Below are 17,248 nucleotides of genomic sequence, written 5' to 3'. Positions count from 1 at the left end.
CACACACACACACACACACACACACACACACACACACACACACACACACACACACACACACACACACACACACACACACACACACACACACAGGAGAAATATGAGAACGCACCTTTAGCTCATTACGTTGAGGGTCTTCTCTGCACGGCGACACAGATCTGAGAGGAAGAAGAGAGGGCATTCAGTTAATCACATGTGAGAAATACCATTTATTGAAGAGGAAAAGGGTTCACAGACATTGTGTATGAAGTGATTATGATGTAATTAGATATGAGGTAATTGAATGTACTGCATATCTCATTATGTTCATGTGATTATGCAGGGGACGGAGTGAGAGGAACACATTCGACTCGTTCATAGCGGGACATTTCAGGAGAAGGACACAAATGTAATGACAAAATGGTTTCTAATGCACATTTAAACAAACACATCTCTTTCAACCTCCATGTGTGAAGCCGTCAGACTCTCTCTCTAATCCGCCTTCCTTAAGCTCTCCACGATGACTTTGCAAGTTTAAAAACAGTTTCCATGCTATTAAAGGAAAGCAGCATCAACAAAGACGCAGCAGGCGGAAATCCTGCAGAGATTTGTGGATTTTCGAACAGTATTTAAATGTATTGCATTCCACTTTCTTATTCCCAAACAGCTGCACTGTAGCAATGCATGAGTGAAGTGAGGAATATAAGAAATACAGTATATTTAATTCATGCTCTGAAGTCACAGTCACTTCCCGGTTGTGCAGCGACTCAGTGCTCGTTAAGGCTTTCACCAAAGAGCCGGGTGCAAAGTGAGGAATACACTTTATGAACACAAACACAAACTCACAGATTAACGGCTGAAAGTATTTGACATTATGTATTCAGGATCTGAATCGGAGGCCCGTTGGTTTTGACAAATTCGGCCCTGATTTTTCATTTCATTTTCCTGTTCACACTGCGGGGGTGCGCTTGAAATATAAATGTTGCTATAAATATTAAATGTTGCTATGAGGTATTGCTTTCAGTTTTAAAGAGCAATACTGGTGTGATGTAATCTTTTTTTAATGAACGTCAAATGTTTGCATCATAAGTATGATTTACTGATTTAACATTTAACAGTACAGCATTTCTGTCCAGAAACTAATTAAACAGTAAAGATTGTTGCATTATGTGACACCCCTTATTGAACCAGTGGTGTTTAATTGTTTAGTAATCTGTGGCATGACTAATGTTACTGGTAATCTCTACATAAGAATTTTAAATTGGGATTGATAAAGTATCTATCTATGTATCTATTTATCCATGTAGTAGTAGTAGTAGTAGTAGTAGTAGTAGTAGTAGTAGTAGTAAAAAAGACCAATTGAAACCCAACAACACAAATAATGTGACATGCGTTCTCTGCTATTGCTTATTATTTTAATAAATCAGGATATTATAAGTGTCTGAAGCCACTGTGTCTTAAAAATAGTTGCAAACAAGTGTCTAAATATGACGACTGAACATCATCACGCCAAACATTAGCCACAATTAGCTTAGCCATGGTGACGTGAAGTCATGAGACCGTGCTGTAGTTCCTTTATAGCCTAACATTAGCCTCCTTTAGCTTAGCGGTGGTGACGTGAAGTCATGAGACCGTGCTGTAGTTCCTTAATAGCCCAACGTTAGCCGCCTTTAGCTTAGCGGTGGTGACGTGAAGTCATGTGACCGAGCTGTAGTTCCTTTATCGCCAAACATTAGCCACAATTAGCTTAGGGGTGGTGACGTGAAGTCATGTGACCGTGCTGTAGTTCCTTAATAGCCCAACATTAGCCGCCTTTAGCTTAGCGGTGGTGACGTGAAGTCATGTGACCGTTCTGTAGTTCCTTTATAGCCCAACATTAGCCGCCTTTAGCTTAGCGGTGGTGACATGAAGTCATGTGACCGTGCTGTAGTTCCTTTATAGCCTAACATTAGCCTCCTTTAGCTTAGTGGTGGTGGCGTGAAGTCATGTGACCGTGCTGTAGTTCCTTTATAGCCCAACTTTAGCCGCCTTTAGCTTAGCGGTGGTGACGTGAAGTCATGTGACTGTAGTTCAGTTATAGCCTAACGTTAGCTTTTTTCTTCAAAAAACAAAAGGTGGTTTTAATATGTGGAGATTTTCCTGCTGAACAAAACCTGTAAATATCAGAAACGTTTGTTTGCCACAGATCTTGTTTTTGCAATACTCCAAAACCAATTGAAAAATCCCATTGACTATTTTTGGAGGAAACTCTTTGATGCTAACGTCCAGCTCGGCAATACAAATTCCCTGCACCACTGTACTGGTGAATGTGTGATGGAGAAAATGCCCCAAAATTAGTTAACATTCAGAAGTTTGACATGACTAAGTGTTTGGAGCATCACTGATTGAACGGAGGACGATTACAATTGATCACAGATGTTTTTGAAGACCTTTAAAATGTTCCATTGCACCCCCAGTGTTATCTGGCCGAGTCAAAGCCCAGCGGGTGAACAAGGCTAAAACAAACTGAGTAAAGCAACATTTTTCTCAAAGTTCTCCTCCATATATCATTATGTGGGTGTGATGGTGCATGAGGGAAGAGATGAGGATAGCGAGAGATGTTTTATTGCTGTAATGGCTAAATATCAAAAGGCCAAAGACTGCCTTTCTCCACCGTGCCACATTTCTTTTATCCACGTCTTAATGAATGTGCAGGGAGGGATCACACAGCTCCGAGGAGCGACACTGTCATAATTAACCTTCCCTCCGTTTTGATTAAGGACTAAAGATCAGCCCTTCGTGGCTTTGGTGGAAAAACACTTTTGTTAGAGAGGTCGTTTGTCTGTGTTAAATGGATTTCAAAGCAACAACTAGTGAAACAGAGTTTTACAGCTACAGAGACGTCTATCACTTTCATACTTTCAAATAACCTCAGTGCCTTCTTAAGTGCTGCGTGATCGACGACACAAATGAAAGCAATTCACTTTGAGGTATTTCTACAAACTGTTGAAGAGACTCTATTACAGTATGCTCTGGGGTTTTCCCTTTCCTGTGTTGTGTAATATAGGTTTTAGTGCATGTAAATGCATCGAAAGGAGCCAGTTGAGGTGGCACCTAGCAAGGATGCCACCTGGGCGCCTCCCTAGGGATATCTAGATATCCCTGCCCTAATGCCAAAGTAACTGGCAACTGAATATGTGTCGCCATTTGATGTCTTTGGAAGAGAACGAGGGGTAGACCTAGGACCAGGTGGAGGGGTTATATCTCTTCTCTGGCCTGGGAGCGCCTTGGGGTCCCCCAGTCAGAGCTGGTTGATGTGGCCAGGGAAAAGAAAGTTTGGGGCTCTCTGCTGGAACTGCTACCTCCACGACCCGACTTCGGATAAGCGGAAGTAGCAGTTGGCGGCGTGTGGTGCAGTGGGTTGTCCGTAGGTGTTCGGATCAGGCGTTCACAGGTTCAAACCCCACTGCAGTCAGCATGTCGTTGTGTCCCTGAGACACTTCACCCCAAATTGCTCCTGTGGGGATTGTCCACAGTATTGAGTATGTACTGTAATTCGCTTTGGATAAAAGCATCTAACAAGTAACATGTAATGTAATGTAATAAGCGGGAGAAGATGGATGGATGGTGCATGTAATGGCACATGTCCACTGCAGCGGGGTAGCCCCTTTTAAGCGTCCCTAAGCGTCCACGCTCAGGCCTCGGGCTGCCTCGCTGGCCGTCCGAGGCCGTGGCGCATTTCCATTACAGTTTAGGACCTGGGGCAGCAACGCAGCGTAGGCGGGGCATCTGTGCAGAGACATCCTGGAACACTTTCACATTTCGAGTTGTTCCGTCGAGCTCCCGCTGGATTTTATCATCCCCAATGAGATGTAGGAACGTCGTCACCTCCTCGGTCGACCACGGTGTGCTTTTCTTTGACGTTGCCATTTTTGTAGCTCCTCCGTTTACAAAAACGCTGTGTATAAAAATGCTGCAAGCTTGCTTCTAGATATATACGCGACGCTAGGGATGATCTCGCGCGCGATCTTGTGACGATTCTCTCTGACCAATCAGCAGTCGAGAGTGTTGACGTCACTAGTTCAGCCCTGGCCCGATAGAACCACGATTTTATGGGGCCGGAAAAAGAGGGAAAAAGTACCCGCTAGCCGGTGCTACGCTATGTGGAAAGGCCACCAAAAGCTGGCCTGGCCGCTTGAGGACGATTAAGGATGCTTAGACGGGGCTACCCGCTGCAGTGGAAATGCGCCATAAATGGTCTGCAGAGGCTAAAATCCCTGTGTTCCCTCGAGACAGCGTTTCTCTCCCAGTGTTTTTTCCTCACCTGTTCCCATAAAATATCGTATTAAGTAAAAGAATGGTTTCACTCTTTTGCATTTCAAGAAAGTAACAGCAGGAGAGTGAAGCCCCGTCAAAGCCCAGCTGCCAAAAACACCTTTAAAACCAATAATTATTCAGCGTTAGTAAACACCTATCATGCTATCACTGTTATCAGGTAGCAGATCAGCCTGCTTTGTATGCAGAGCCTCCTGTCACCGTGTTCAAAAAGGAATACATGTGTTTGATCCGAAGCAACACGTGCGTACACAGTGCAGTTGGAAAGCCCTGCAGTAATCAACATTGTGTAATAAGAGCAATGTCACAGTGGAATCAAACCAATCACTATTGTGCCTACGCTCTCACCGCTCTGCAGATGGATCTGGGTTATTTGTATGCGCCGACGATAGAGCTCATTCCAAGCAGAAAATGACAGCTCGTTATGTGAGGGGAAAATGGATTTCACCGTGTTGTGGTGTTGCAAGGTGTCTGAGATATGCAGTGCATGAATGAAGGCCGATCGATTGGGAGACGGCTGCAAACAACTCTGTTGCGTTCAGATGCACGGCTTCCGGAGAGTGATCATATTGGGTATTGATTTGTGTTTTGATGAATTGCACTCATATCTAAAGAGTGATTCCCTCAATGTGAGAAGCCTAAGTCTCATGCTTTGTTCCTGCAATAAATAACAGTCAACATGCAGGTGTTTGAAGGACGTCATGATGTATGGAAACACTCCAGTCGTGTACATATTGTTGTTTTGGCTGCAGAGTGCATCCCTAATGTTAGACTGTTATCATGTGGATCTATAGATTTTAAGCACTGTACATACCCGCTATATTATTCTCTGTTGCACTGCACAACAAGAGGCCAAACAGCAGCACTTAACACTCAGCGTGATGTGAGAGTCCTCCTCTGAGTAACAAAAGCAGGTATGAAATGATTTATGCTGCAGCTGCTAGAGGGAAAAAAAGCCATTTAAGGATAATCATCATCTCACAGCTAACCAGAAATCTATCTTTGAGGGATTTTCGTATCAGTTTGCAAACGCTGTAAGCATGCTGACTTTCTCACACACACACACACACACACACACACACACACACACACACACACACACACACACACACACACACACACACACACACACACACACACACACACACACACACACACACACACACACACACGTGCAAATAGACAGCTTGAAATGCCGCCATTAGTGTTGCGTCTGTTATTAGCTAAAAGGCCTGAAGCTGGAGCCACACCAGAATAATTATTCTGATTAGAGTCCTCTAGCTGAGCTCTATCCACACACATTACACTCTCTGGGATTACAATCTGGTGTTTCATCTAGTGTCTAAATCAAGATGTGATAGCAGCCAATTGGAGGCTCAGCATTGAAAACCAAAGCGGGAGAGAACGCCTCATTTTATGCAGAGCTATAAAAGCAAACAGCAATTTCAAGTTAGTCTGGACTGGAGATAAAGTTTGAAGCCAGGTTTTCCTCCTCTGCCCTCGGCTTTATAGGGCAGTATAACGTTGACCTTTTATCTGGGAAACGTCGCCTCATCCGAGACCCCGAAGTCATTCTTGACCCGGAGTTTAAAACGCATTAAGACCACTGCAGACCTTCCTGGCAATAATGGAGGGTTATTGGGTGCCGCTTGTCATTTAGCACTGTCCTGAAATATAACCCCTCTCCTCTGCAGCACTAACTGACCACAGCAGTTGAATGGGCGCCATCTGATAGTTAAAAATAATCATTTTGAAATGGAGCGGCTGAGATTTAGGGTCCCAAGGGCCAGCCGGGACATTTCTGAAAGGTATTTTATTCCCTTTGTTATACAGGCATTCAATACTTAATGACTAAATCAGGCAATGGTGGCCTTTTCAGATTGTCTGTCATTACTTCAATAACTTATCACAGATACGTGCCAATTTACACATTATTAGAAACCCACATTTACAACAGCTCTTGTGATTGGTCAACCACGTAGATGCCCCGCCCCTTAGCCTATCACGTACAATGTGTTGGAGCGCGAGCCAACAGAAGTGCAAGTGTTACATAGTGATATATTCCTTAAGATAACAAAGCAGAAGAAGCATGTGGGATTTTAGCCTTTGCAGACCATTTACATGCACACCTATACAACACACTATATGAAAGGGAAAAGCCCCCAAAAGCATAATAGGACCTCTTTAAAATGAGATGTTTAAGGGATTAATAGTGACTGCTGCTCGCTGTTAAAACATATCCTCAAAGAAAAATTAAATGTATCAATTGTATGTTTCATAGCAAGCAGCTTAAAACGCCCATGCTATGTAATCATTATATCTCATGTCAGTGGATGGCTGTTTACGTAAGAAAGTCATTATACGCATGAGTGTGAGAGTGAATGTGCTCGTAACAGCGAGCATGTGTTCATGGGTTTGATGCTCTCAGTGCGACTGCGGTGAAATGATGCAAGCAGAATGTGATAGAGGCTTTGAGGATCAGCACAGTGGGCGCAGCTGGCAGACACACACACACACACACACACACACACACACACACACACACACACACACACACACACACACACACACACAAGCAAACGCACACACGTATTGGCTGGCTGGGACTGGTGGATCCCAGCTGTGTCAGTATTATTCATTCGCCAGTATGCATTCACAGGTGCGTGGACGCATATTCAAACACACACACACACACACACACACACACACACACACACACACACACACACACACACACACACACACACACACACACACACACACACACACACACACACACACACACACACACACACACACACACACACACACACATTTCAGCGTACGAGTGTATACAAGAAGTGTTCTGGTACCTGCACACGCCCACCTGCACACACGCATCGCTCACTTTGGCAAGCACGGTGGGAAAAAAAAGGCGACCTCTTCAGCATGTGATGGGTCAGCAGTTTATGACACCTGTCTAAATCTGGCACCAGTCTGACTGCATTTAACTATTTGACTCTACTTCAACCACACACTTATTTTTGGTCTTTTTATATTGTGTATCTTTAGGCGAGCCTCCCCCTCCTCTCCCCTCCCTTCTGACTCATTGCTGCGTCTGAAATAAAGTGTTCCACAGGAGATGCAGGTGCAAGTGGCGGCCGGTTATTTTAAAGGGGATTGGTTGGTAACTATAGCCCTATGTTATCTGTGAGCTCAGACGTGATACTCTTACAACACTTGTTCTAGACAGCTGAGGATTTTTCCGCTTCCTCATCTAAAAAAGTGTGAGCCAAGCCCGTGTCAGATGCTCTGAAATAGCTCTATGTGGTTAGATAAGCCTGACAGATAGAAGTCAGATATATATTTTTGTATTCCTCTCAAGTGGCTCGCAATACCGGGCTGCCTACCCTTGAAAAATGTCATTTGGTTGCATAATTGTATATTGAAATATACCTTGTAACTTTAAGATTGTATTCTTGTTCACTTGGCAGCTCTTTGTGCCCTCCCAAACATCTCAAATATATTAAATTCACAATGACATGAGCGAACATGTCCACACGTTTGCAGGTTAAACTATTCCTTGATGATGATTGGTTTCCTATGAATTGATAGACGGCTAATAAATCAATCTGCTATATTGTCAGGGAACACAAACACACATTTTAGAGCTCATTGAGTTTTGTGTCAATGCTCTTTTAGCTGTTGTTGTAAGCTGCACTCTCTTGAAAGCCCTCATCCCTCTTTGCTAAATCTGGGAACAGCAGGCATGATTGTAAGGTCATCCATCTCACGTTGATGCTGCTTTCACAACAGATTTTGATCTCAACAGAAGCTGCGGCAAGATGGAGATCCCCATGTAGTTGGAGAAGTTTGAAAGCCAATCCTCCGAGCTTTAAAGCTGCTTATTAAAACCGTGTTTTTATTGCTGAACAAACAATCCTTACTGATAACTCGTATCAACTTGTATACACATATGTAAGAGGATACAGTATAGTGTTAGCATAGCTTGCTACACAAGTCTGCAAACTGCTAATCCTTAATGGTTCAAAATGTGCTGTTACATAAGCTAATTTCTACTGTATACTAATCACACTGAGGGTTGATAGTCCAATAAGAAGCCAGTGTAATCTGTTTTTAATGTCTTTACGATGACATTTTAAATTCATAGGTCTCCGGTAATTATAAAAAAAAAATATTGTCCTTTGTCGACGCTTTTGTAAAATGTAGCTCAATATATTTGCCACATTGATTTCCCTTTATTTAAATCTTTCGGTAATGTCTCACAAAAAGCAGACCATGTTTTAAACTCAGTGAGCTAATTTAAAACTTCACCCTCAGCGTTCCCACGGCCAAAACACTCCCTTATGCTAAAGGTGAGATTATTAGCCGCTTGGGAGTCATTTGCTTTTTGTACGTTCATTGTGTGTTCAAAATTGGATTGTGGAGTAATTTCTCCTCTCCCTTGTGGACATAAGATAAGCAAACTAAAAAACCAAAGCACCTTGTTTTAGGACTCAAAGAAAACACATCTTGCAGTGCAGCATTTACCAAATGTGGTAACCCAATTTGGAGAGGGGGGTAGACAGATAAGAAAAGATAGGCTTCATTCATCCTGGTAGGAAATGTGCCTCGGATTTGAGTGTCTGCAGACAAACAAGAAAACACATCCACGTATGCATCAAGTCCACGTGCTCTACATTAGAAAATAAAAGCACATTGTTATAGTATTTGTGTCATTCTTATTTGATGTTAATTGATATTTGCAGTACAAATACACCACAGATGAAACCCTACTTGAAACTGGATTCTGGTTCTGTTACACACCACCCCCTCCGGTTTAGTTTTTATGTTGAGATGGAATATGAATAATTATGAAGTACACCAACGTGATTTTCATTTGCTTAGATTGCTTCTGATGCACCTCGGGCGGCTTTCTTCCCCGCTGCTGTCGCCACAACAAACTGTGTGTGAACTTCAGAGAGAACTGCACCCTGTGTCACTGCTACAGGAATGTGGTGGAAAACAACAAGAGGAGGCGAAGGAAGTGGTGAAGGAATGAGTCCTAAAAAACGTAGCTGAGTCGGCGCTTCACCACTTCCTGTACGCTTATCTCAAAGTCAATGGTTTATTGAATGTGTTTTGGGTTAGAGGCCTGAAACAAGGTCTGTGGTTGTTTTTTGTCTCTTTAAATACGCAAGTAAATACTTCACTGGTGAGACGTAAGAAAGGAGGCTTCTAAAAAGGGTCTAAATGACACATATTGGTATTAGTACAAACGACCAATCAAAACCCCAATGTGAAATGCATTCTTTGCTGTTGTTTATAATTGTCATAAATCAGGACATTATAAGTGTCTGAAGCTCCTGTGTCTTCAAAACAGTTGCTAATAAGTGTCTAAATAGGACAACTAACGTCACGTCCAGCATTAGCCGCCGTTAGCTTAGCGGTGGTGACATGAAGTCATGTGACTGTGATGTGTTTATAGGCTAACTTTTTACTTGAAAAATGATAAATGTTTTTGTTTTTAGATCTTATTTTTTGCTATATTCCAAAATCCAATTCTTTTTTTTTCAACGGAGCACATGTGATGCTAACTAAACTACCTAACTAAAAGTGTGTCATCACTGCACCACTTTCTCTTCTTTGGCATGGGTAAAGGATGATGGAGATATGACTGCAATATCTAAAACTGTGAGGCAACCACTTTACACACACACACACACACACACACACACACACACACACACACACACACACACGCACACGCACACGCACACGCACACACACACACAGGTACAAAGACGTACAAAAGTGCATTTTGCATGATAGGTCCCCTTTAATTAAGCTGTTTTCTAAAGTGCATCTAACCTTTGTTTCTTTTATTATTCTTGTATTCAGTGAAACCACCATCTTTGTTCATGTCGGCACAGACTTGCCACCGTGCCGAATGACACCAAGGTGGCAGGAACAAACGATGATACAGTGACTGTTAGAACTCAGAGGAACGAATATCGCCTGCAGGGAACAAACAACACATTTGACCCCCAACCGGTTGGCTAATCAAAACGAAACTCTTAAGTTTCGTTTTGATTAGCCAACCGGTTGGCTAATCAAAACGAAACTCTTGAGTTTCAAAACTAAGTGGGGAGTTGGTGTTCACTGCCGTCAATGCACATACAAGACGACTAAATAGAAGTGCTGAGAAAAACAGCCAAGATGTGATCAGACACGTTCTTAATGTTTGTAAAAGTCACCATCCATTATCCCATCATCGAGGTATGGATAGAAATGTCTCAAAAACGGATTAAATATATAAAAAATGCAAGGTCTCTCTGTTGAAACAGGCATAATAGATTATACTCCATGTTTGAACGGCCTTGTCCAGTGTTAAAAGGAGAGACTATAAGAGGAAAATGTACAACATATATACTCAGCCGAACTCCTTCTATCTCCTCTAATTCTCATATTTATGCGTCACTCCTTTTGTACAGATTGTGCAGACAAGCTATAGTAAGACCATTGTTTGCCTTTACGTCCCTGACACACACAATATGTGGAGACAGGGCGGAAGAAGTATGGTAAGACACACACTGTAAGGCACACACACACACACACACGCACGCACGCACGCACGCACGCACGCACGCACACACACACACACACACACACACACACACACACACGGCAAACCAAAGGTACGCTCACACACTCAACATGAAAACACTTCTCACACACAAACTACACCGAGCACAAACACTCAGAGATGGAGGCATACACACAGCAAATTCAAACAGATAACGACGGTGTGCGTTTCCGTCGACGTGACTGAGGGAAGAGATATATTCCTGTTGACATGTTGACTTGAAACGAGCGAGAGTCGTTGAACGGACTGGAAGAGGAGGGAGGTGAGGGGGGGGGAATAAATCTGCTTCTTACATATTCAGTTCTGCATGGCTCGGCTGCTTATGCATGTACGTGCACACTCAGTTATGACTTGCTTCACTTGTCGATGATTTTCATTTAGATAGTTTGTTATTGTATGACATGCTCTCTTACTCACACAGCAGCTCCGCCAACACTTCACACACAGATACACATTGCATGAATATCTAATGACCTCTCACAACTGTGTCCTGACACACAGTGATTTTCCTCTTTAAAGTGTGTTTTAAAGAAACAAACAAGCAACCAACTGCACATATGAAGCTGGGAATGAAAACATCCTTTAATCAGATCGGGATGTGGCTCCCACTGACACCTTATAGTCGGAGGGATCATTTCCATAAATTACATATTTAGGAGTAAATGTCATCACTGGTTTATAACACTTGACATGTTCGCTTTCATTTTAGATTTCCATTTGACTGCTCTCCCGGTTGGATAAGTCGTTAGAAAGTCCTTCAGACCGAGGACACGCTGAACTTTCCAAGTGGAAATCATACTCTGTCACACCGAGTCCCTCAACCTTTTCCTATCTGTGTATTTATGAGGACATAATTATCATGTATATCCATTTAATAATCACCTGCGTCCCCATGGAGATAAAGTCATCTACTGCTGGGTCGCGTGACCTTAACATTTACGAATCTGTCCCCGACCGGACGATCCAATGTTCTCACCTCTTTGGAGAAAAGGGCAAGAAAAAAATAGAAGTCCCCTCCTGGGATCAATAACATATTACTGCTCCACTGTGTATTATATAGCAGATGACCCAACAGTGAAAAGGCTATTTTTTTTTTTTTTGACGACCAAAGTGCAGCCAGTAGAAGTTAACTGTTTCAAAGTACCTGCGTGTATGTACAAAGTTCTCTTAAGACACAGTCTGATGTTGATCTGAGTTCCAAAATTGATCCAGTTTAACTAATAAAACACCACATATTATATTGTTCATATTGACTTTGGGAATGTAGCCTCTGCAGACCATTTACATGCACTAAAACCTATGACACACTACAAGAAAGGGAACACAACCTGTATGTGTACTTGCCCCTTTAGTACAAACTAAATACAGGATTGTCACTTAGTTAATATTTTCCTAAAAGTAGCTTCATGGTTATGTAAGCATTTGTTTTGGTCATGCTGATCCCTGATTGGAGGAGCCCACCCCATCACATGTAAACACAGGCGCTCATTGTCCTGCACACTAATTAATGAGTCCAGTCAGAGCTCTGCCTCCAGAGGAAACCATGAATCACGGCATTCAAACCACCCCGCGCTAAAAGAGCAGAAAGAATGACTGAAAACCAAAAAGCAGAAGCTCATGAGTCTGGATGAGTGATGACAAATGTATCAGCACCAGATGACATTTCCATCAACTCATCGATCACCTCGGGGACATCTTAATTGGTGTGTGTGTCATATGCAGAATCAAGGCACGAGAATATAGCTCTGATACACACACGCACACACACACACACACACTTACAAGTTTATTAAAAACCATTAAAATACAACTGCACATCCATCCTCCAATTATAAAGTCTTCGGATATTGTTTTTCTTCATTATTGCTTCTCCATTTTCTCCCAAACAATCCTCTTTTTCTGTGTCTTGAACGTATCAACAGCGCAGCTTCCTTTGAGTACGTTGTGCTAACACACTTAGCATTGATCTACTGCCACCAAGATGTATATGTTACTGATTTAGTCTAGGATGCGGAGACATTTGCACAGTGAACTAACAGAAAGCATTTACCTTCTTGGATCCAGTCAAATCACCCCTGGATCCTCGGTTACTTGCATCATCATCGTCCATTGCATGCTTAGAATAATTGATAAAGTTCCGTGTGCACCTGTTTGATAAGAAACAGGAAGGTTTGGAGTTGCAGAAGAGTTTGAAACGAGGTGCAAATGCTCCGTAAATCTCTCTCTTGGTATTCAGCGGCCGCTCTCTTGCAGCTCAGACGCTCTTATCTAAATCTCCATTCAGACGCGGAAAGAGACAGGGCCGGGTCGAGCGAGTCAGAGAGAGATAATACAGGTCACTCTCCAATGACAACTCTAAAAGGCATCTGGGGACAGGAGGAAGCAGCGGAGGGAACCGTATGGATTCCTGCTCTGAGCCCAGACCATGAAATAACATGCAGACTTAATAATAAGAAAGCTTGATGTTAAAGTTACTTAACATCTGGTGATTTGTCCAGACTCACAGAAGCGTCTTAGCCATTTATTTTAAGATCTGCTGAAAGCCCGTGGCAATGACAAATCAGCAAAAAAAAGAGCCGCCATGTGCCTGAGTAATGGGAAGCTGACCTGCTTTAACCGTTAGCAATGCAAGATGGAATACACCTAATGTACCCTTTTGTCATTTTGAGGCTACAAAACACTCCTTCCTCATTCATTACATGCTCGCAGGAGTTTTTTTTGTATCAACTTAAATGATGTTTGATTCTTCAGCCAGACACTGCAAACGTATTTTCCGTGCTACGTTTCTCCACACAGTTGTCATACTTTGATCCCTCCTGCGAGCCGTCCCTCACATCGTCGGCTGACCATCAACCTAATGTCAAGGAGAGGCAAACTGTCTGAAAAAGGATGATTTCCCTCCAGTAAACGTCCATAAATAGTGATATTATGCAGCCTGAAAGGAGACCTGGAGGTTGTAGCGGTGGTGGGTGTGTGACTGGACGCACGCCAGCTTCAATCCTGTAACTGCTGCTGCCGGAAATATGAGTTGTTATTATGGGAGATGTGGCTGTTTACATCCAACGTACACAACCCTGGGACTTGCATTGCCCTTTTCTAAGCCTAGGTGTGTGTATAGTTACAAGCACAGTCGTTCTAAATATATAACATTGGTGTGTATTATCCTTCAACAGACATACAGATAAGATCCATCCAAAGCAGTTTTTACTATTCTGAGTTTATTGCATTCCTCTTTGATGTCCTCTCTTCTAATTTTCCAGTTTCTACTTGCAGAGAAGTTGATTTAGATCGGGGCTGATATCCGAAGCCACACACGAACATATATATTTATTTATACTCTCTCTCTGAGTCGAAATGATAGTCCATTAAATATGAGGATGTTAGTTTTTATCACCCTGCCCCTCCTTGATGCAGCTGATGTTCATTTATCTCTCTGCGTCTCCTCTACCTGTACCTGTCTCCATCCAATCACGTCTGCTCTCCAGACAGTAAACTAAGTTAAATTGAATTTGGCATGTTCTCAAACTGCTGTCGAAATATAGCGCTGCGAGCCAACGGCAGCATTTCTCTCTGGGATGTTTCTAGTAACTATGTTCGCACCTCATGAAGCAGCTTGTAATTCATCGTGAGACAAAACCGGACACGCCAAGATCCTCAAAATGTTGAGATCTCAATGACGGTAAACCAAAAAAAACACACACATAACAACCAACCAATCACAGCATGTTCTAAGTCACATGTTAAAGGGTTTAAAGGGGGCCATCACTGGGACATGTCTCTGGCTTTAATGTTCAAAAAGCTCTTTATTTTTCTCACACTGCCTGTGCTGCAGCACCTCTTTTCACCCTCTGTCTGAAACCAGAGCCCAGTCTGCTCTGATTGGTTAGCTGGCCAGCTCTGTTGTGATTGGTTAACCACTTAGAGATGTCCCGCCCCTTAGCCTATCACATACAATGTGTTGGAGCGCAAATAGAAGCGCAAGAGTTACATAGTGATGTCGATTTATTATGGAAGTAAATACTAGTGTCCCTCCTTAGGAAACCTCGGGATTTTATCGTTTGCAGACCATTTACATGTATACCAGCTAGGGATGTAATGATATATCGAATATCGCAATATCGCGGTAAATAGATGTCTCAATATCGTCGTGAGACTTACAAAATATACGGCGATTTTTTTTTTTTTTGGAATTTTTTTTTTTTAAACCTTTATTGAACCGGATGGTCCCATTGAGATAATCGATCTCTTTTTCAAGGGAGACCTGTCCAACATGGCAGCAAGTAGGTTACAACATGAACATAAAACAACAGATAACACAAAAGGACATCATATTTACAGGGCTACATGTACACACCTAGAGACATTGACAAGTACCAACAGTATATTTATATCTCGCCCTGTCAAAAAGCCTCACCTTCTTGGCAAAAACTGTATTGTTTTTGAAGTGGGGGAGAGACAATGCACAGTTTGACCCACTGCTGTCACCCATGGCCAAAGCATATCTCTCTGTCCCAGCAACATCAGTACCAAGCAAGAGAGTTTTTCCACAGCAGGGGATATTGTAAACGCCCAAACATCCCAGCTTCTACCTGGAAATGTGGACATGCTCATATTCCTAAAAGATAACCTTGATGATGCTGAGGGAGTGAGTTAGAGTTGAGTTACTTGAAAAACTAAAGTGAAACTTGATTTATTCTATTGCAAGGTCTGATTATTATATTGTTGACACTTTAAAATACTACTATCCTGCTAAAATACTGTTCAAATCAGATGTATTATTTAATTTAATAAAAAAAATAAAATTCACATTTTTTTCCTTTATTTTTCAATATCGCGATAAATATCGTACCGTGGACTTTTTATCGCGATATTGTCGTACCGTGAGTTTTTGGTATCGTTACATCCCTAATACAAACTTAAATAATTTCTCAAAGTGGGATCAATAAAGTATGAATCTATCTATACCACACAACAGGAAACTATCAAAAGCCATAACAGGGCCTTTAACCCTTTTTAGCAACCTGCCCACACTGCAGCCATCAAAGCCTGAAACAAGGCAGCGTTACAGCACCGTAAAGCAAACGCACCCCGTCGGACCATTTCCTGTTATTTCTATTGGCTCTGTGAGTGTGTGTTGAATTGATCCACACCCCCGACACAACTATGCTTTTCAGCTCTCTTTTGTTTTGTACCTAGCTGTTTTATATTTAGCCGTTTCTCCTTCCTCAGCCGTCCTGCCGTCTCTCTGCCCACCTCTACATCTCTGTCAACTCCTCTCTCTCTATATGTATATATTTATATCCTTTTCTCTAAAGCGGTGCTATCAAATGGTTGTGATGTGAAGTCGGGCTCGATGCCTCTTTCTGTCTTAGCGTACGTGCCATCAGATCCAGTTGCTTTAGCTAAAGTCAGCCCTAAATGAATGTTAAAAGCCTATTGAGTTTCTGTTCACAAGCTCCTACAGCTTTGCCTTATATACGTAATACGATGTGCTGCCGGTGTGTGTGTGTGTGTGTGTGTGTGTGTGTGTGTGTGTGTGTGTGTGTGTGTGTGTGTGTGTGTGTGTGTGTGTGTGTGTGTGTGTGTGTGTGTGTGTGTGTGTGTGTGTGTGTGTGTGTGTGTGTGTGTGTGTGTGTGTGTGTGTGTGTGTGTGTGTGTGTGTGTGTGTGTTTGCAGCTTGTGTGGGTGTGTGCTGCATGTAACGTGATGCAGTCTTTTAATTTAGGGAAGGAGACACAGTCAGCAGGTAGAGGTTAAGACCTCTGCTGGAGGACACACACACACACACACACACACACACACACACACACACACACACACACACACACACGCTGTAACCTAGCATGAAATTGATTTCAAGGTAAAGTAGCAGAACATATGAGTCTGCTGCCGGTGGAGTGTGTGGCAGCTGTATTATATGTTTGTATATTGAAAGAAAGGGGAGAAATACAATGGGATTGCAGACAAAAGCCACTTCGGAAAATCAATATTAATATCTTCAGTCACGCTACATTTTCCACCTTTTTCATTCCCTCTTTGTTGGCTAGTTCATATAAAAGTCTCTCCAAAGAGGAAAATATGTCCCTCGTCTTTTTATAAAAAAATTTGTAGAGTTTAAACGAAACCATATATATATATACATTTTAGTGTAATAGGGGAGACTATCAGTTAATTGTCAGTTCCAGAATTAGCTTTTTTTGTGTTATATATATTTTTCTGCATGTAAATTGTCCGGCCAGCTAACCAATCAGAGCAGTCTGGGCTCTGGTTTCAGACAGAGGGTGAAAAGAGAGCAAAATAAAGAGCTTTTTGAACATTAAAGCATGACAA

General features: G+C 42.3%; 1 protein-coding gene across 1 annotated transcript in view; it reads right to left on the bottom strand.

Annotated features, from left to right (window-relative positions):
- The window catches only part of cdh11 (cadherin 11, type 2, OB-cadherin (osteoblast)), a 122,108-nt gene that overhangs the window by 69,905 nt on the left and 34,955 nt on the right, over positions 1 to 17,248 (bottom strand). Inside the window, exon 2 of the mRNA XM_079689983.1 lies at positions 113 to 158. The gene's annotated coding sequence lies outside the window, so the exon portion shown is untranslated. The remainder of the gene's footprint in view (positions 1 to 112; positions 159 to 17,248) is intronic.

The sequence above is a fragment of the Notothenia rossii genome (assembly GCF_949606895.1).
Source record: "Notothenia rossii genome assembly, chromosome: 6".
In the NCBI taxonomy this organism is placed as follows: Eukaryota; Metazoa; Chordata; class Actinopteri; order Perciformes; family Nototheniidae; genus Notothenia; species Notothenia rossii.
Note: the sequence above shows the minus strand (reverse complement) of the source record. Positions and strands in the feature narration are given on the sequence as shown.